Source organism: Silurus aristotelis (assembly GCF_946808225.1).
Source record: "Silurus aristotelis genome assembly, chromosome: 1".
NCBI lineage: Eukaryota > Metazoa > Chordata > Actinopteri > Siluriformes > Siluridae > Silurus > Silurus aristotelis.
This window is the reverse complement of record NC_139574.1, coordinates 40,757,325-40,778,113: the sequence shown is the minus strand read 5'-3', so window position 1 is coordinate 40,778,113 and position 20,789 is coordinate 40,757,325. Positions and strand designations below refer to the sequence as shown.

At 37.7% G+C, this 20,789-nt stretch overlaps 2 protein-coding genes across 2 annotated transcripts in view; one reads left to right on the top strand and one right to left on the bottom strand.

Moving 5' to 3' along the window:
* LOC310734048 (uncharacterized protein) overlaps positions 1-20,789 on the top strand; it is a gene marked incomplete at its 3' end in the record, with an annotated part of 170,190 nt that overhangs the window by 33,449 nt on the left and 115,952 nt on the right. The window lies entirely within an intron of this gene.
* The window catches only part of LOC310731514 (uncharacterized protein), a gene marked incomplete at its 3' end in the record, with an annotated part of 236,384 nt that overhangs the window by 104,896 nt on the left and 110,699 nt on the right, over positions 1-20,789 (bottom strand). The window lies entirely within an intron of this gene.

The following is a 20,789-nucleotide window of genomic DNA, read 5'->3' as shown; positions in this document are numbered from 1 at the left end:
TTAAATAAAGTGTTTGTTAAAAGTGCAGTGTTGTCAGGAAACAGAAGGAAGCGAGGCCAGGTAGCATGAATAAATGATTTATTTTCTAATAGCTTATAACACACATCTGACACGCGCTAATCACGTGTTCTCTCATTCTCTATTTTCAATGCACTTCTACTCCCCCTAATGGTCACTTTAAGTATAACAACAACAGGTCACCACATGCAGTACAAACTAATTACCCATCAAATTAAACCCCATAATTTTTATCAAAATCACATTCCAAATTGCAAACACGTGTTTTCTATTAAATAATATAATTCTTAATATTTTAATTCCCTACTGTGTCTAAACAGAGGAGCGCTATAAGAACTCGTGTAGGGTTTACAATCACACACCACTTCGCTTGTCTTAACACCACCCGTTTTCAGCTTCCGCGTCTGCATTTGAATCATTAAAGCCCCGCCTCTTTTGTGACGTCAGTATCTCTGATAGCGCCCTGGACTCGCTTTTATTGTCATGACAACTTTGTTGTGCTGCAGTTCAACACAAACATTTACTGACCACAGCAATGAAGCGCAAACAAACAGCTGAAATGTTTTTAATCGGTTTTAGTGATAAGCGTCAATGTTTTGAACAATCCGCTCTCCAAGACATTAAAAAAGATTTTTCAGCCAGAAAGAGCGACTTTCAGAAGAAAGAAGGAGAAATAATGACAGATAATAAGACGGGTAACAGCTTTTATTTTGTAGATAAATTTAACGTTGCCAAGTGCAGAGATAAAAAAGGCAACATCAGAAGGCCAATGAATGCCTACATGGTTTGGGTGAGGAAACAGAGGCCCATCTTTTCCAAGGCCAATCCAAATAGCAGCTCTGCAGAGATCAGCATGCAGCTTGGGATCCAGTGGAAAAAACTGAGTGAAGAACAGAAGAAACCCTACTACACTGAATCATGGAGGCTTAAACAGGAACATGAACAGTTGTTTCCTGGTAGGTGAACTTTCTTTATAGACAAATGACAAAATAACAAAACAAACGCATCAATTCTGACACTTTTATTGTTTTTATGTTGCTTCTTACTCTTTAAATTCTTCTTTTCTATCATGTAGATTGGGTTTATAAACCGCTTCCAAAGAAGGGAAGGAGAAAAGGCAGTGTGCAGAGAAGTGACTTGTCGGAACTCAGAGCCCGTCTCTGAGGCGACACATCGAGGGTGGATTCTTTTGTTCAGAAGATTCCCAATAATGCTCAGCCAACTCTAGAAAAACTTAAATATAATAGACACAAACTGCCAATGAAGGATCCTCAGTCTCAGATGAGTAAAAGCAAACTTCTTTATTCCATACACGTTCCAATGAGCTCAATAGAAGATGGGTACCTCACATCAAAATGAACAGCACATCAAAATGATAGAGCACGCCAAAGTGAGGAAGTACAAGTACTGTCTGTTTCACGCTTGTATTTATACTCTGTAGCCACCGTATCTTACTATTTTTTTCTAATTTCTTCACCTTGAGTAATTCCCCTTATTTTCCGATCTTGCCCTCTTTTTTCAATTCCCCTTATCTTTGACCTTGGTGCTTATTCCTCCAAACAACACCATATTTGGAGTTCCTGTTTTTTCCCAATTCCCCTTATATTCGGCCTTTTCCTTGATTTTATATAAAAAAATAAGTGAGTATAAAGCCGTTATTTTTCTGGATCCAACCATACGCTGTTTTCAGTCCTCCAAGTGTGAACACCATTTTTGCGGCCTATTTTGTCTTCCTGCACCTGCAATGGGTAAGTGTTATGCTTTACTCTTTTTATAATGCTGTTTGCTATTCTACATTTATTGAATTGAGTTATCTCAGTGTATTAGATTGTCTGTATACATGTGCTTGATTATATTATTTTATTTGATAGCTGCAAGTGCCCAGGTTATATTTTAATTGTGCATTCTGAACTGATTGTTTCATAGTATATAGAATTTTCTCTTGAATGTGTGTTATCCTTTGCCTACACCTAGCAGTCACCGTGATGTTACCCTGTCTAACATCTTATCTCTGTTGGTCTCTTTTGCTCAGCTCCGCCACGCAAACGTTCTGGAATATCTCCAGTGGGTCTTCTTCGCAGACAATACCGCCAGTTCCAGCTCTCCTCACTTGCTGCTAAGCTTGCTCATTTCCTTGAACAACTCTCTGGCCTAACTGTTCCAGCGAATCCCTATCTGCCTCCTCGCATAGTGCAGAGCACTGCTACGCGCGACATGCGCACACAGACCTCTCCTGATCTCTCTGCTACCCGCTATCGAGCTTATGATGACAACTGCAGTGAAGGCTCCTGTCCCCCACCGTTTTCTCCCTATCCCTCACACTGGTCTCCCAATGATTATTCCCCTACATCTCCTGCGCCAAACCAACGTGCTCCTGTGCCTTCACCCGGCCTTGGGCCAAGCTACTCCTTCATGTCTCCTGCAGCTGCAGCAGCCCACCCGCCTTGCTATCCCAATAAAAATGCTTAAAACTCCCTCAAGGTCGTTTTCTGTCCTTCTTTATCTATTCCACACACTTATAACATTCAGTCAGAGAATCTATCCTACTCACACATGTAAATATCTTATTATTACTATTTTATACTTGGTGTAAATAAAGACTTGATTAACATATAGTTAAATAGGTGTTATCAAAACTACTTCTATTGTATCTAATAAGTTCTATATTTGATTTAGGTTATTTTTTGTTGGATTAATGTTAGTTTGATTATAACATACGCTAGATACGGTTGATTAAAATTATTTCTCGACAGACTCACAGAGGAGACCTGATCATCAACCAAACCACCACATAGTCATGAACATGCCAGAAGAAGTACCAGTCCATGACCTCGTGCCTGAAGTTAGTGATCAGTTCCCCGGCCTTAGCCACCAAGAACTGCTGTCTCCTAAAGACTTCTGCTTTGATCCTCCTCTTTTCCCTTCTGTTTCTGAGTCGACTTTCTGCCAGACCAAGTGAGTTAGTAAACTGCATTGGAACAGTTTCAGAAGAATGACATGCAAATGAAGTTTTACTCTGCATCTTAAATAATCGCCATAATCGCCACTCATTTACTTTAATATGCAGCTAAAATTGTGCACTTCTGTTTACAGCACCTGCTATGGGTCTGAGTGTACAAGCAGTGAGGTTCAGCTCGAGGACGAGGAGGAAATCACTTTGCTCAACAACGACATCTTCTCCATTTTAAATGAGGAATATGGATTTTTTAACCAGTCTGGAACCCAGAATCATACTGAAGACCCCCACAACAGCACAGAGATCCTGGATTCTGTACCAGCCTTTGACGTCGACAGCTTCGAGGCTCTGTTGAAGCAACTTGAAGAAATAGAAAATGATTCAGGAATAGAGGAAGATGGTGAAATACAAACATTTCATGTACTTTAGTGTGCATGTTGTTTCACCATCTTTATTTTATATTGAATTCCAATTTAAAGTTTTATTTAAATAAAGATTTTGAATTCCAATCATGTCTAATGTCTCTTCATCACAGAGAGCATTCAATTACTTCATTTTCTTTCCTGAAGTCCACTTTAGTAAATTCACTGATGTTTGATGTTCCTTAACCCTCTGGAGTCTGAATTGCCGCCGGCGCCCAATCGTGCTTTTTTTCAGATGCCAGCAAAAAGAGCTTAAACTGCTCGGTCCTTTTTTATCAAAAATGTCAAAGTAATACATCATTTAAATCTGTAAAGGGTCTTCTTTCATTTGTGTATGCTCACTATATAAACAGAACGTTGTATTTTTTTTAAATTAATAAAATAGTCAGGGTGCGCCATCTGTCGCCTTTGTTTTTTTTTGTTTTTTTTTATATCTATTTTTTTTTTATTGAATACAAAAGTATATAAACAACAAAAGCAAATATACACTTACAATGTAGATAAATATTACAGGCTCAACACAGTATAACTAATAAATTGTTTAGAAGAAAAAAAGAAAATAAATAGATAGAAATCTGAAATTATAATTTACAAGAACTTAAATAGTGAGTAAAAGAAAAGAAAAAATAAATAAATAAATAAATTAAATTAAATAAAGATAAATATTAGGGGCAGTATTACAATAAATTAAATGATGTCAATAAATAAAGCAGCTTCACAGCACTCTGCAGCACTCACACTTTTTTTTTGGGGGGGGGGGAATTAGAGAATCTACATTTATGAATGAAATATTTTGCTAATATTACAATGTTATTAAGCAAAAAAGAATGAACACAACAGTCTTTAGGTACTCCAAATAAAATATGATGTAAAGAAAAAACAAAACTATCAACAACCACCTCTTTTTCTATCAACCAGTCCTGAATTGACATCCAGAAGAGTTTGGAGAAATTGCAGAAGAGAAAGATCTGATCCGTGTCTTCAGAATGGCTTTCACAAAAGGAACAGGGGACAATTTCTATATTAAATTTCTGATTTAGGAATTTGTAAGAAGGATAAATCTCATTTAAATTTTAAAGTGTATTTCTTTAGCTTTAGGAGGAACAGGAAATTTAAATAAGCTGTTGTAAGATAAATCACAGTTTCCTTCTCAAACATATGATCTCATTTGTTTCTTTTAACTTGACAGGGATAACAGGTTTTTAAAATGACCTGTCTTATATATTTGTTAGTACAACTATCACTTTTAAATTGCATAGCTCCAATATATAAGGCTGGAAGAACAGGTTTAACTTCAGTATAAGAAAGAGAGCATCTCATCAGCATCTTTATGCCAGAAGGTATTGCATTAACAACAGTGAAAAACTCTTCCGGGTGACAGGCAAAGCCATGTTTCAAAGTAAAAGCATTATAGTCTAAAATGTGACCCTGTTCATCCATTAGATCTCTTACTGACCATATACTTCTGTTTAACCAATTCTTATAGCATAAAGATCTGTTCCTGTGCAATATATATTTGTTGTTCCACAATGAAGCATTATGAGGTGTAAAATTGTGTGTATGTGCCAATTTCCAAAATAAGAGTACTAAGCGGGCTTAGTTTCACTGGGAGTTTAGATAAATCAAAATCACATTTGAGAAAAAATTGAATTCCACCAAGTTCTTGAAACAAAGCTGATGGAACTGTAAACCAAAAACTCTCTTCTTTACATAGAAACATTTTTAACCATTTAAGTTTTAACAAAATATTCATGTTTTCAAATTTAATTACATTCAAACCACCTTGTTCATAGGATTTTGTAGTGTCTGCTTTTTTATATATATTGGGCTTTGTGCTTCCAAATAAAATTAGAAATTTTTAGGGAGCATATTTTAATGAAATTTGAGGGAGGAGCCAAAGGAAGAGCGGGATAAATCAGTCTTGATAAATATTCAACCTTCGTTAGCAAGATTCGGCCAAAAATGGAAATGTCTCTTTGTAACCAGCAATTTAATATTCGGTTTACTTTTTGCAAGTTATTATCAAAAATTTATTTTGTACTTAATTTCTGGTCTTTGGTAACTATAATGCCTAGATTCTTAGATTCAACCGGAGTCCTGATGACTTAGAAAAAACATTAACTATTAATTTGGTCTTTGTCTAAGAACAGTGTAGTATCGTCTGCCAATTGACTAATTGCTAAACTTTTACCAAATACTTTTAATTTTTGTACCGTTTGATCATGAATAACTAAAGTAGACAACATATCCACAGCCAAAATGAATAAAAGAGGGGACAGAGGGCATCCCTGCCTTACTCACGACTAACAGGAAATCTTTGTGATGTACCATAGGGAAGAGAAATAAAACTGTTCATACCTTTATAGATCATTTTTAGAATATTGACAAAGTGCTCACCAAAACCAAAGCTTTCTAAAGCTTTAAATAAAAACCTGCGTCAAAGGCTTTCTTAAAGTCTAAGAAAAGAATATATCCATCATCCTCTATCAAGTGATTGTATTCTACCATATCCATTACTAGCCTTACATTATTGTGAATGGATCTTTCCTGATTGAATGTAATACTTTATTGCATTGAGGTGCTTTAGTACATAAAGGTCTACATTTAAACATATTTAAGATTTTATAATGAATAATTTTTATTATTATTATATGCAGATTTACACATTTATGAAACCCAAAGTGATAAAAGGATTAAATTCCTAATAATTGGTTTTGCTTAAACAATAAAACTGGACTGGACTGATCTTGCTGATCAAAGCAAGGAACATTCATAAATCCCCCCAAAACTATAATATTAATAATAATAATAATAATAATAATAATAATAATAATAATAATAATAATAATAATAATAATAACTGCAGTTGGTTGTCAGATGTCAGTCTCACACTGCCCTCTAGTGGCCCTGTCAGGACTTTCTTTTTACTTAATTCTGTACAAATATTATTAATAGTGTTTTGTTTTTCTAGTTATATGTAATGTTGATCTTTTACAAAGCAAGATATTTTTTTTAAATAATATTAAACTGTTGATTAAATCAGCTGATTAAAATTAATGTAATAAATAATGTAGAAATAACGAGTACAGATTTAATAACATTGAAACAATTTAATTGTCAAAAGGTTTTTTATTTTATAAAATCCAGTCTTTATGGTGAGAACCTGCATGAAATTAGTATTAAATGTATTAAAAGTATCATCTACATGCAAGAACTCAATCAAACATGTTGTTAGAATAAAATGTAAACTTGATCAAACCTCAAATCAGACTCTGAACTGTACGAATGCTATTTGTTCTGTTATTGAACTAGAAACAGTGAATGTTGAGATGTTTGGGAACTGATTATCGCCTGTATATATGCTGGTCAGGGGTTTTTCATGCTGGAACACCGTTCATTACAATGAGACGGTGATGTAAGATGACGAGCCAAACCACAGAGACGAAGCTGACTGAGGTGAACCCCTCAAACTAACCCAGGAACAGAGAAGGAACTTTCTGACCAGCTGCTGGTTTTGTACAAACAGAACAAACGTTTCTTTTTCTTGAGTGAGACTGCTGAAAGAAATATTTTTAAGGTTTTAATGTTTCATGTTACAGATTTTGTTAGAACTGTGGAATCGAGTCATTTACCAGTGAATCTTTCGATTCAGACTCAATTAAACCGAAACCAGTAAACCGACTTTTTTGAGTTATTGTTACACTGTTAATAACATTATTATCAGATTTATTATTATTATTATTATTATTATTATTATTATTATTATTATTATTATTATTATTATTATCATTATTATTACTAACACATTATTAGATATTACTTTCATTATAATGAAGTTTTATAGGAAAAATTATAACTAAATGAACAATTCCCTATGTTATGTTATAATCATCTCATTCATACAACTGAGCAGTTGAGGGCCCATGATAGCAGCTCCAACAGTCATTTAGTTGAATCATCTGAGGAGAAGTGGGTTCCACACACCAGCCATCAACCAGAAAAGAGGTTCAAGCAGTCTCCAAACTCAGAACCTGTTTCAGCTCTACCAGTAAGAGTGAGAGACAGAAAATCCCAGTCTTCACTGGTTGTATCCCCCAACACACCTGAAGAGAGGTGGAATAAGGATTTTACACCCCAGCCAGTCTGTAGACCATCTGTCATGGCACTTGTTGATGAGAAGATGTTGGGAACGGGCTACAAACTGTTCTACAGAAGTCGTCAACAAACTGGCTGAGAGAAGAGGATGTGCTGTTTGTAGAATGTAAGGATAAAAGGAAGGTCCAGATGTGCTCTATCATTCACAGAGGCACTGAAGGAAGCATTGTGCTACTTTTATTTTCATTACTTTCTTCTTCTACTGTTTTTCTAATGTTCAAATACCAGTCTTATGCTTATTGTGTGAATGTTATTATTCCCAGTACATTTGGTTATCAGGCTGCTTTTCCTCAAACAGACGGAGGGAGAAAAGGACTACACACAGTCTCAGAATAATGTTTATAGGAATCTCACACTGTTGTCAGGAACTTTTACCATTGAAAGTCAGGAAGGTCATTTTCAGCTGTGAGGCCCAAAAGTGGGGCTGAAACCGAACAGGGTTCAAGAAACCGGGTTTATTTTCATATAAGTAACAGTATTTAGTTCAGTAAACTTAAGTTGATTTAAAGGAGAATTCAGTGCTGTTTAGTTCAGTAAAGTCTTCATTTAATCCAAAACTATTCGATTCATTAAGTTCAATTATCCTCAAATTAATATTTTTACATTCAATAAAAACAAATCATCCAGTTTTCATTGATGTTTATTTAGTGAATAATGCATTTAATAAACAAGTGGTTTCACTCAGAATAACATTTAATTTTTTTAATTAAAAATGTGTTTTTTATAAAACTCATCTGAAGCATATAGATAAAAATGCACCAGTTGGTTAAAAGAAAACATTTCAAAGTAAAACATTTCTTCCAGCTCATAAATCCTATAAAACATGCAGCATTAAACATGAACTTCCAGCAGATGAACATCTCATAATACTGTCTGGAAGTGAGAAATGTACAGGTTGTTTTTACTCCATACACATGAACTTACTTTGATCAGAAACACAATCATACTCCAAATCAATTAATCAATAAAGTCAATAAAAGAATCCCAAACTGCTGTGTGTCTTGTCCTCGCTATTAATGACGTCATTAGAGCTCCACTACTTCTAATTACCTGCTGTGACAGTGAGCTCTAATACACATCACACTGCCACCTACTGGTCATTTATGATTCTGCAACATTCATAGAGTCACTCCGGTCAACTTCCGGTTCTCAACTCGGATTCACTCGCTTTATACACAGTTTACAGCCGTTTTTATCTTATTTATGACTGTAATATCGCTCTTCTCTCAGGAACAACAGAAAAGCTGTGAAGACATGATATTTTATCCGCTCTTTACCTCTGTAATGTGCGCATGCGCATAGTCCGGTTAAGAGAGACCGGGTTACGTCACAGACGGAGGGCGGGGCATCTCCCTGTGACGTCACAGTAAGGCAACGTCTATAATTGGTAACGCGTCTCTGTTTCTCTCATTTCCAAGGTTTTTGCATGTGAGTAAAGAGGCATAAACATGGAGCTCTTCAGAAGGTTGAGAAAGTTTTTTCAAAGCAGAAGAACAAAGAAAACTAAGCAGATTGCTGAAATGAAGGAGAAGCTGGAACACATGGAGAAAGTAGTAGAAGACTTGGATGCATTTTCTCTTCTAATGATAAAGAAGATAAGAGAAGAGAAAGAAGAAAAAGCCATTCTGCTACAGACGGTGCAAAAGCTGGAGGCTACTTTGGCTTCTGAGCGAAAGCAGCAGGAACAGGTCATAACTGAGAGAAGCCAGAGCTGGACGAGAGAACAACAACAACTGGAGGAACGTGTTGCTCAGCTTGAGTTTGTTTTGGAACAGACCACCATGGAGCTCCAGTCTTCCCTGGAAATCAATAAGGAACTGGAGAAAACTGTAGACTGTGAGAGAGAGACCTGGAACAGAGAACAAGAGAAAGTGGAGGAACATGTTGCTCAGCTCGAGGTCACTTTAGAACAGACCACAATGGAGCTCCAGTCTTCCCTGAAAATCCATGAGGAACTGGAGCAAACTGTAGAATGTGAGAGAGAGAGCTGGAGGAGAGAACAAAAACAACTGGAGGAACATGTTGCTCAGCTTGAGGTCACGTTGGAACAGACCACCAAGAAGAAAACTGTAGAATGTGAGAGAGAGAGGTGGACGAGAGAACAAAATAATTTAGAGGAACATGTTGCTCAGCTTGAGGTCACTTTGGAACAGACCACCATGGAGCTCCAGGATACTCAGAATCACTGTGAAAAAGTAAAAAATAGTGCAGAGCAGGAGAGAGATCATTTGATCAGAGACAAAGAGCGACTGGAGGAACGTGTTGATCAGTTTGAGCCCACGTTGGATTTTGAGGAAAAACAAGAGGACGAAAGAGAGAAAACTAAACTTGACATAGAGGAGAGGAACAACTTACAGCTTCAGACCAACAGGGGGCTCCAGGATACCCAGAATCTCTGTGAGGAAGAAAAGAAGACTTCAGAGAATAAAACAGAACATTATATGAGGGTCCGAGAGCGATGGGAGGAAATTGTTGCTCAGCTGAGACAAGAAAACATTCAAAAGAAAACGAGAAATAGAAAAAGAAGAAGCCGACAAGAGAAACAGAGCATCTGAACATGCCTTTTTCCTCTTTCTGTTTCTCTTATGGCTATTTATGATAGTTTTACACTTATAGTCAATAGTATAAAGCTGAGTGTAAAGCTATTGTATCTTGTAGATCGTCTCGTCTTTTGATAATTTTTTATTTCTGTTTTGTCAAATCTTTTTTTTATCTTTTTTTTAATTTTGATTTTAATCTTTTACTACAAAGAGTCACAATAAACACTATTAACAACCATGATTTTTGTCCTCCTTACAAACGCCGTATGACCTCCTCATGGATTCTTCCACTAAGTTTATATTCCTCTTATGGGGCAGGGGGCTGTGGCTCGGGGTCATAATGCTGAGGGGGAGGGAGGTCAGGAGGGAGAGGGAAACTGGTCCTCAGTGCCACATTGTGCAAAACACCACACACCCTGATAATCTTACACACTTTTTCCGGGTGGTATAGAAATCTTCCAGCTGAGACATCCAGAGCTCCACATCTGCATTTAAGGAGGTGAGGAGCATCTGAGGGGTGAAGCCTCTGTCACCTGTCATATTATAAACTACTTCAGGACAATGTTTACAATTTCTACATGTTGTTAAATTCACCAAGAAGCCAGTCATCACGTCCTGCAGCTGCCTGTAGTCTGTTCCCTACACTGCTATGTGTCAGGATAAAGGAATCATGTGCTGAAGCAGGTCAGTGTGCCACAGTGAAGGGAAACCTTATATATCGACTACCAACCTTAATAATAACATCCAAAATGACAAGAGTCCCTGGAGACTCTTTTTCTCCTTAATCTTCCATTGGCACCGCAGCATTTATGATTTATTCCAGCTCATTATGGAAATATAAAATAAACTGATATTTGGTCCTGTGCCATGAACATAAAAGCATTAAGAGCTACAGAAAAGCTCCTGCTTCCCTCTGTAGCGGGTATTTAAATCCCATTTAAAATCCTTTCAGTGGTTCTACATTCTGTTTCTATGAAGTGTTTTCACAGTTTGCATGTTAATTAGCTGTATGGTGCATTTTAGTGCATGTGAATTATGTGAATTTATGAACCACATCTGGCTGGAAAAGACAAATGTCCAAATACTTTTGACCACACAGTGTGTATCAGCTGAAAAGCAGCAGCTTCGGATCAGTCGCGTTTCCACTGGGATTCAACTCTGTAATATTACTTTTGATTTGTATTATATGAAATATTTTATATTATATATTTGATATTATTTGGTTGGACTTTTCTTTCCTCAGCATCACTTGGATCTTCCTCCTGTAGCTCCGAGAGACGCCGTGTTCCAGGTGGAGGATGAAGACCCTCTGCTGGGATGAAACGAACTGTATGACCCCTGGAACGGTGAGTTTCTGAGGTTTATGGATTTTACATGTGCCAAATCAAACGTGCGGAGGATCCGCTGTGGCGACCCCTAACGGGAGAAGCCGAAAAGAAACTACATTCTCTTAAAAACACAGAGTTTATCATTTATTATAATTATAATTATTATTAACCATCGGTATTGGAGTGAAGAGGGGAAAAGCGATGTTCCTCATTTTGTGTTTACTCCTGATCATTAGTATAAAGATCACAGACTTGCAGGAAAAAGTGGATACATTTTTCTAAAATAAATAAATAAAGAATGATAATAAAGAGTGATAATATTTCCATAAATGTTGCAGTGAGCAGAAATGGACCTTTCGGCTAATGGTGTGGGAGGTATCATCATTAGCCTCATGCTAGCCGGGTTTGCTAGCGCTGCTTTTGTGTTTATTTTAATAGAAACGTCTACTTTTTGACTAAAAGATGAATAAAACTATATTTAGGTAAATAAGATAACATAAGTTACATTAGTACATAAGTTTACTTATAGTTCACTAAAAATCTGTGTAGTGTATGACTGAGTTGTTCCTCTGTGTGCTTCAGTAACTGCTGTTAAACTGAGAGGAAAGAAAAATGGCTTCAGTTCAGCAGAAATGAACTGATAAACAGTGTTAGGAAAAGACAAAGTGTTCAAATATTTACTCAAATATAAATTGTGATAACTTGTTAAAATGTTTTTAATGGTTTAATAGAGGATTTATTCAGGTTTAAACACACAAGCTGGTGGTGAAGGTAATATTGATTATAGATTCCTTTTACGAGACGCGTCTCACTGTGTGTTTGTCTCTTCAGACACAGGAAGACGGAGACAGGACACGGCATCAGTATCCTCCAAGCAGCTCGTCCCCTTTGAGGACTCAGTCTCCTCCAAGCAGCTCGTCCCCTGTGAGGACTCGGTCTCCTCCAAGCAGCTCGTCCCCTGTGAGGACTCGGTCTCCCCCAAGCAGCTCGTCCCCTGTGAGGACTCGGTCTCCTCCAAGCAGCTCGTCCCCTGTGAGGACTCGGCCTCCTTCAAGCAGCTCGTCCCCTGTGAGGACTCAGTCTCCTCCGAACAGCTCGTCTCCTACCAGTCATGAGCCTCACATGAAGATGAATATAGAGCACATAGTGTTTGAACAGCTTTATGTTATAGGTTACAGATGGATTTCTGTCCAACACCAGGGGATCAGGAGGAAAAGGGAAAAAGATGAGATCAAGAGGAAGAAGATGAAGAGAAGATGTTATGGACTCATCTCTCTGAGCAACAGTTTTAAGTCTCATCTCACTCGTTCCTGTTCAGTATCTCACCTCAGGACTGGGGATATCAAAGATTCCTGTAGATGATGTGTTGTGTATACAGTAGAACATCAGCTGTAGGAGAACCAGGGAATAATTGACCAAACAAGGATTTAAATATTAAGATTTAGCAGAAAGGAGGAAGTTGTTTTTGCTGTGAACTGATCAAATGTTACACTAGGGCACTTTGTATTTGTGGAAGTGGTGTTACGAATCTCACGTGTAAACATTTAAATTGTTTTTATGCCTCGTTAGTCTTAAAACTAACATTTATAGAACTGACTAATAGAAAGTGTTTTTTTTTTTTCATGGATCACCTCAAATCAGTGTTACATTCATTGTGTGTGTATAATGATGGCATGTCAGTTATAAGGGTGATGAAGGAAAAGTCAAATCTAAATGAAGTTTGTCACTTTTTTGTTTCTTGTCATTATTTGTTGTCCTCCCCATGTGCTGCTGTACACAGGTGAACAGAGACGTCCATTCCACACCAAACTTTTTACAGAAATCACCAAATCTTGATTTTATTACTGCTGAGATAATTTTATAGGAGTTTAGTTTCTTATTTTAATACCGATATAAAAATCCCATACATATTATGGTGTAGTCGTGGACCAGTTGAGAAAACACTAAGTGCTTGTAAAAAGACTGGCGGCAGATCAAAATCAATCAAATCTTTCATTAATGTTTTTTCTTTTTTAAATACATTTTTGGACTTGATTGTATTCAATAAAAAATATGTATTAAAGTTAATTTACCTTGTGATTAATTTACCAGATTATTTTATTCTTATGATAATTTCTTACTTACAAACGTCTTAATAAGTAGATGATTATAATTAAAAGATAAACAGAGACTATAAATACTACCATGTGTTTAAGTAAAACATCTGTTTGTGTTCAGAGAAGGTAAGTATAATGAATAATCTAAGGGAAATTTAATAAAGTGTTTGTTAAAAGTGCAGTGTTGTCAGGAAACAGAAGGAAGTGAGGTCAGGTAGCATGAATGAATGATTTCTTTTCTAATAGCTCATAACACACATCTGACACGCGCTAATCACGTGTTCTCTCATTCTCTATTTTCAATGCAAATTTTCTATTTTCTACTCCCCCTAATGGTCACGTTAAGTATAACAACAACAGGTCCCCATATGCAGTACAAACTAATTACACCTCAAATTAAACCCCATAATTTTTTATCAAAATCACATTCCAAACTGCAAACACGTGTTTTCTAATAAATAATATAATTCTAAATATTTTAATACCCTACTGTGTCTAAACAAAGGAGCGCTATAGGAACTCGTGTAGGGTTTACAATCACACACCACTTCGCTTGTCTTTACACCACCCGTTTTCAGCTTCCGTGTCTGCATTTGAATCATTGAAGCCCCGCCTCTTTTGTGACGTCGGTATCTCTGATAGCGCCCTGGACTCGCTTTTATTGTCATGACAACTTTGTTGTGCTGTTGTTCAACACAAACATTTACTGATCACAGCAATGAAGCGCAAACAAACAGCTGAAATGTTTTTAATTGTTTTTAGTGATAAGCGTCAATGTTTTGAACAATCCGCTCTCCAAAACACCAAAAAGGATTTTTCAGCCAGAAAGAGCGACTTTCAGAAGAAAGGAGAAATAATGAGAGATAATAAGACGGGTAACAGCTTTTATTTTGTAGATAAATTTAACGTTGCCAAGTGCAGAGATAAAAAAGGTAACATCAGAAGGCCAATGAATGCCTACATGGTTTGGGCGAGGAAACAGAGGTCCATCTTTTCCAAGGCCAATCCAAATAGCAGCTCTGCAGAGATCAGCATGCAGCTTGGGATCCAGTGGAACAAACTGAGTGAAGAACAGAAGAAACCCTACTACACTGAATCATGGAGGCTTAAACAGGAACACGAACAATTGTTTCCTGGTAGGTGAACTTTCTTTATAGACAAATGGCAAAATAACAAAACAAACACATCAATTCTGACACTTTTATTGTTTTTATGTTGCTTCTTACTCTTTAAATTCTTCTTTTCTATCATGTAGATTGGGTTTATAAACCGCTTCCAAAGAAGGGAAGGAGAAAAGGCAGTGTGCAGAGTAGTGACTCACAGAGGAGACCTGATCATCAACCAAACCACCATATAGTCATGAACATGCCAGAAGAAGTACCAGTCCATGACCTCGTGCCTGAAGTTAGTGATCAGTTCCCCGGCCTTAGCCACCAAGAACTGCTGTCTCCTAAAGACTTCTGCTTTGATCCTCCTCTTTTCCCTTCTGTTTCTGAGTCGACTTTCTGCCAGACCAAGTGAGTTAGTAAACTGCATTGGAACAGTTTCAGAAGAATGACATGCAAATGAAGTTTTACTCTGCATCCTAAATAATCGCCATAATCGCCACTCATTTACTTTAATATGCAGCTAAAATTGTGCACTTCTGTTTACAGCACCTGCTATGGGTCTGAGTGTACAAGCAGTGAGGTTCAGCTCGAGGACGAGGAGGAAATCACTTTGCTCAACAATGACATCTTTTCCATGTTAAATGAGGAATATGGATTTTTTAACCAGTCTGGAGCCATGAATCATACTGAAGACCCCCACAACAGCACAGAGATCCTGGATTCTGTACCAGTCTTTGACGTCGACAGCTTCGAGGATCTGTTGAAGAAACTTGAAGAAATAGAAAATGATTCAGGAAAAGAGAAAGATGGTGAAATACGAACATTTCATGTACTTTAGTGTGCATGTTGTTTCACCATCTTAATTTATTTTAAATTCTAATATAAAGTTTTATTTAAAAAAATAAAGATTTTGAATTTCAATCATGTCTAATGTCTCTTCATCACAGAGAGCATTCAATGATGGTATTTTTTTTCTTGAAATCCACTTTAGTAAAGTCAGTGATGTTTGATGTCCTTAACGAAAAGGAATTTGACAGAAACTGAAGTTGAGGTATTTTCTTGCAGCTTTAGTGCTTTGTTCATTTTGAGCTCTGAAAGCAATATAGCTGACAGTTAATGTGGGGCAGAACCTGATTCACTTAAACATCTGTACTTTATAATTAATCACATGGATTGGCACAAGAAAGTGGATGATCTTTCAGCAGTCATTCTGACAGGGTTAACACTGGATTCACCTCACAACACCTGAACACTACTGCTGGATGGAGCAGCGGGTGCGTGCACGAGCGGCGGTTGGTGAATGGAGGGTGGAGCCGGGGGGAAACGAGTGGTGAGAAGCAGATCTGTGGCTGATGGGACTAATCAGTGTGTGTTCCTGTCTGATGAACTGTTCTGTATTGGTCCTGTTTACTTCAATAGTAAGGAATGTAGACCTGAGATCCTGATTATTAGTCTTTTATTACCCATAAGGCAGTGGTTTTTACCCTTTTTTGAGGCGTGACTCATTGTTTAGATGAAGAAAACACAGTGCATGTAGGGGTACGGCCTCTGGAGCCCTGCAGTAAGTGTGCTGTGTGCATGTGATTGATGAATGTGCAGGTAGAAATTCAACTGAAACTGCATTCAATCTGGTTGATTATCAAGCAAGTTATTTTTTAACTACATTTAAGTTCCCTGTTATAGGATAACTTGCAATTTTGTAAATTCCAACTGTATTTCCATTCATTCCTGTTAATACCGAAATATTCCTGATAATTCATATGGGAAGTTTCCAGTCTTGAAAATTCCTGCAACCACATTCCTAGGAAATACATGAGCTGTTCCTTGGTCTTGGGCACAGGGATATTTTGCCTGCCTTTTTTTTCTTTTAAGTTTTACATTGTTCTGATATCAGATGCCCCAAGAAATTGCAGTTTAGACACAGAAGCTTTGTGTATGTGAGGATCCTCTATAATTATTTGGAGAAAGAGTCTGGTGTCATTATGCCATGGCTTGGGAAGTCGGGATGTTGTTAATAAATGTGAACTGATTTAATGTTATACAGTGTGTCTGTGTTCTACATTACAGTGGGGTCTGAGGTTCGGTTCCTACCTGTGTTTTCCTTCTGCTTCAAATTCCTACATGTTCTATGAAAACCAATTTACAGTAATTTTCTTTTTCCCTTTTTCTTTTTCTGTTCTTTATTTTTTTTTAGTGTTTCTTTAAGCATACAACATACAATACAATACAATACAATACAGGTGTGAACCTACCTGTCATGATGAGTGTATTTGTAAATTATCCGCTAGGTGGCAGTAATGGCACACTTACCGGTAAGCTGTAGAAGAACTCATGTAGAAGTGATGATGTTACAGTGCAGTTGTTGCATGTGCAGACCTGTGATGGAGTAAAAGAGATGTTCCTCACTAAGAGTTTTCTACACTGAAGTAAGAAACATACAGAGAGAGAAGACAATTGTGTCTTGTTGTTGGTGATGTATTTTATCTAAACAGTGTATTTTCAGTCTGTGGTACGGTTAGTTTTTTTCTGCAGACTTTCCTGATGCCCCCAAACTGATGATAATGATGGTGACAGCATGGCCAAGTGTTTTGTCTCATGACAGCACTTTGACGTAGCTTCTTGTGTTTGACTTGTTTGCCGCGAGTTACGTGTTTGTATTTCTCTCTGCGTTTTCAAACAAACTTTACTATTAATCTCTCCTTTTTTCCTCTTTTAATAATCCTAAATTGTTTTTTTGGCTTTCTGTCTTGTGCCTGTAGTTAGTTAACTCGACTATCACTGGTGTTGACTATATTCATTCCCTCTCACTTTATCACATCTCTGTATCTTAACTCTATCTGCTATTATAAGCACTATGCCAGCTGTGTGTCTGCCTTTGAGCACAGGTGAGAACTCGTTCGATGCCCAGCTGTGTGAGCGGAATGCGGTGCTGGAAACATCCCGGGTGGACGCTCACTCGTCCCAGGTAAATTCCCGGGTTGAATCTAACGCTCCCAGCACCTCAACTCTGCGTGTTTCTCTGCCCAGGCCCACGGACCCTGGATGCTGCAGCAGCGGAAGACACGAGCCAAGCCCCGGTCGAGGACGTCTCCCCCACCACCACCACCGGCCTTCGAGATCTCGACCGAGAACCGCTTCGCCCCTCTCCGCGAGACGGAACGTCATACTGTGATTCTTGGAGATTCCATCGTCCGGCATGTCCGCGCTACCGGAGACAAAGGTAAGGTGCACACTCGCTGTTTTCCTGGTGCTCGTGTTCTCGATGTCGCTGCGCAGGTCCCCGCGATCCTGAACGAGAACTTCGCAGCGGTTGTTCTTCATGCCGGAACGAACGACACCCGGCTGAGGCAAACGGTGATCTTAAAGAGGGATTTCAGGATCCTGGTGGAGACGGTACGCAGCACATCACCCACAACGAGGATCATAGTGTTAGGACCTCTTCCCACTTACCAGCGAGGGGCTGAGAAGTTTAGTAGACTCTTTGCACTAAATGAATGGTTACAGTCATGGTGTCGAGAGCACAAACTTCTCTTTATTAATAACTGGAACTGTTTCTGGGAGCGTCCGAGGTTCTTCCGCCCTGATGGCCTGCACCCCAGCAGAGTTGGAGCAGCAGTGCTATCAGATAACATCTCTAGGATTCTTCACACCATCTGACTGGTAAGACATCAGGAAATTTACGACTATGAGAACATTTATACAAGAAACCAAATAGTTACAAGTTCACACACAGTCCAGTTTATAGAAACCGTATCTATTCCTCATGTAGTAAAACCAAGAATTAAATACACAAGATCCAGAAATAATCTTATTGCAGTTAAAACTGAAAAATGCCAGAAAAGCAAACACCAAAAAGTTCTAAAGTTTGGTTTTTTAAACATTAGATCACTTGCACCCAAAGCACTGATTGTAAATGAGATGATCACAGAGAATAATCTCTCAGCACTCTGTCTCACTGAGACCTGGATTAAACCAGGTGATTATAAGGGTCTAAACGAGTCGACACCGTCAGGATATGTTTATAAGCATGAGCCCCGTCAGACTGGTCGTGGGGGAGGTGTAGCAACCATTTATAGTGCTTCTCTTAATGTTAGTCAGAGATTAGGATTCAGTTTTAAATCATTTGAAGTGCTCGTTCTTAAAATTATACTTTCAGACATGCATAGAAAACTCGCTCTGGTCACCGTGTACAGACCCCCAGGACCCTACGCTGATTTTCTTCAAGAGTTTGCTCGTTTTTTATCAGACCTCTTGATCGATTTTGATAAAGTGCTGCTTGTAGGAGATTTTAATATTCATGTAGTTGATGTAAACGATGCTCTAGGATTATCATTTGTCGACTTATTAAACTCTTTTGGGGTTAAACAAAACGTCACCAGACCAACGCACCGTTTTAACCACACACTAGACTTAATAATATCCCACGGAGCAGACGTCACTGATATAGATATTTTACCTCAGAATGATGACATCACAGACCATTACCTCATACTGTACACACTACCGGTAGAGCAGATTAGCCGTGTTTCACCACGTTATCGACTTGGTAGGACTATTGTTCAGACCACTAAGGACAGATTCATAAATAACCTGCCTGATTTATCTCAATTCCTCACTAAACCCATAACTGCTGATAATCTTGATGAAATGACTAACAACATAGACCTTATCCTCACTAGCACATTAGACACTGTTGCCCCCATCCGGTTAAAAAAGGTTAGAGAACAAGCACCTGCACCTTGGTATAATAGTCATACGCATGTCCTCAAGAGAACAGCACGTAATCTGGAGAGAAAATGGAGGAAAACTAAATTAGAGGTATTTAGAATTGCGTATAAAGACAGTATGCTCAGCTACAGACAGACGCTAAAAGCTGCTAGAGCTGAACACCTGAGCAAACTCATAGAAAACAACAAAAACAATCCCAGGTTCCTTTTCAGTACAGTAGCTAAATTAACTACAAATCAGGGATCTGAAAAATGTGTTCCATCACAGTTTAGTAGTGACGACTTTATGAATTTCTTCACTGAAAAATTTATAACATTAGAAAAAGAATTGTGGCGGTCCAACCTCTGACAGCATCTCCTGACACAATCTCACCTACAACTCCACAACTACACTGTTTTACATGTACAGGACAGGAAGAGCTGTATGATTTTATTACCAAAGCTAAATCAACAACGTCAGTTAGATCCCATTCCTACTCATCTATTGAAGGAAGTGTTACATACAGCTGGTGAGCCTCTTCTCAATATTATTAACTCCTCATTATCTTTAGGTCACGTCCATAAATCCCTCAAGTTCCTGCCTTAATTGGTAATAAAAAAGAAATAAATACATGGTTGATTAATTATTGTGCCAAATACAGCATCCAAAAAAGAAACTTTACCAACTTATTTTATTTTACATTGACAGATCAATATTTATCATTTTCAGTTTTAATTTAAAATTAGCACCATTATTTAATTTTCCCTTTTATTTCCAATTTTATTGTTTAATAATTACTTTCCTTTTTATGTAATATTTTTATTTGGCACATTAATTACTTTATTAAGCCATTTTGTATTTGTTCCCTACCAATATTGGCAGCGTCCATCCTCCAATTTGTTTCATGTATCTGCATTATATATATAACTGACATTGAAGCCCCTGTTAATAAACGTTTGAATTATTATTTTTATTATTATTCCCAGGTTCCTCCTGCGTCGCTGCTGAGACATTCATGTTGAGCATCGACAAGAAGATTGTCAACGACCACATCACAACCTTCACCTCCTCCATCTGCCTGATGTTTGGCAGTTATAACTGCTTTAACATACACTACCCAGTGGAACTACGATCAACACTGGAGTTTCTCCAACGCTAATATTCTGTTTTTATCAACACCTTTTTTGGATTCATCAAACGTATCAATTTGATATCCATCTCAGGTTGTTCATTTTCTCAATCTTTCTCTCACTCTTTTTTTTTTCCATAAAGGTGTTTCTTTTCCATAAATCCTGAGAGGCACCGAGGTTGAATCCAAGAAGAAAAAAGTGTTCAGTCAATCCCAGAGTCCTCACTCTCATCTCAGACATTGCTGACCATGAGTGGATCTAGTGCGACCCCTCTTGTTGTGGACAATGTGATAAAGGTGTGTTACAGACTCTACAGATGTTTTTGTTG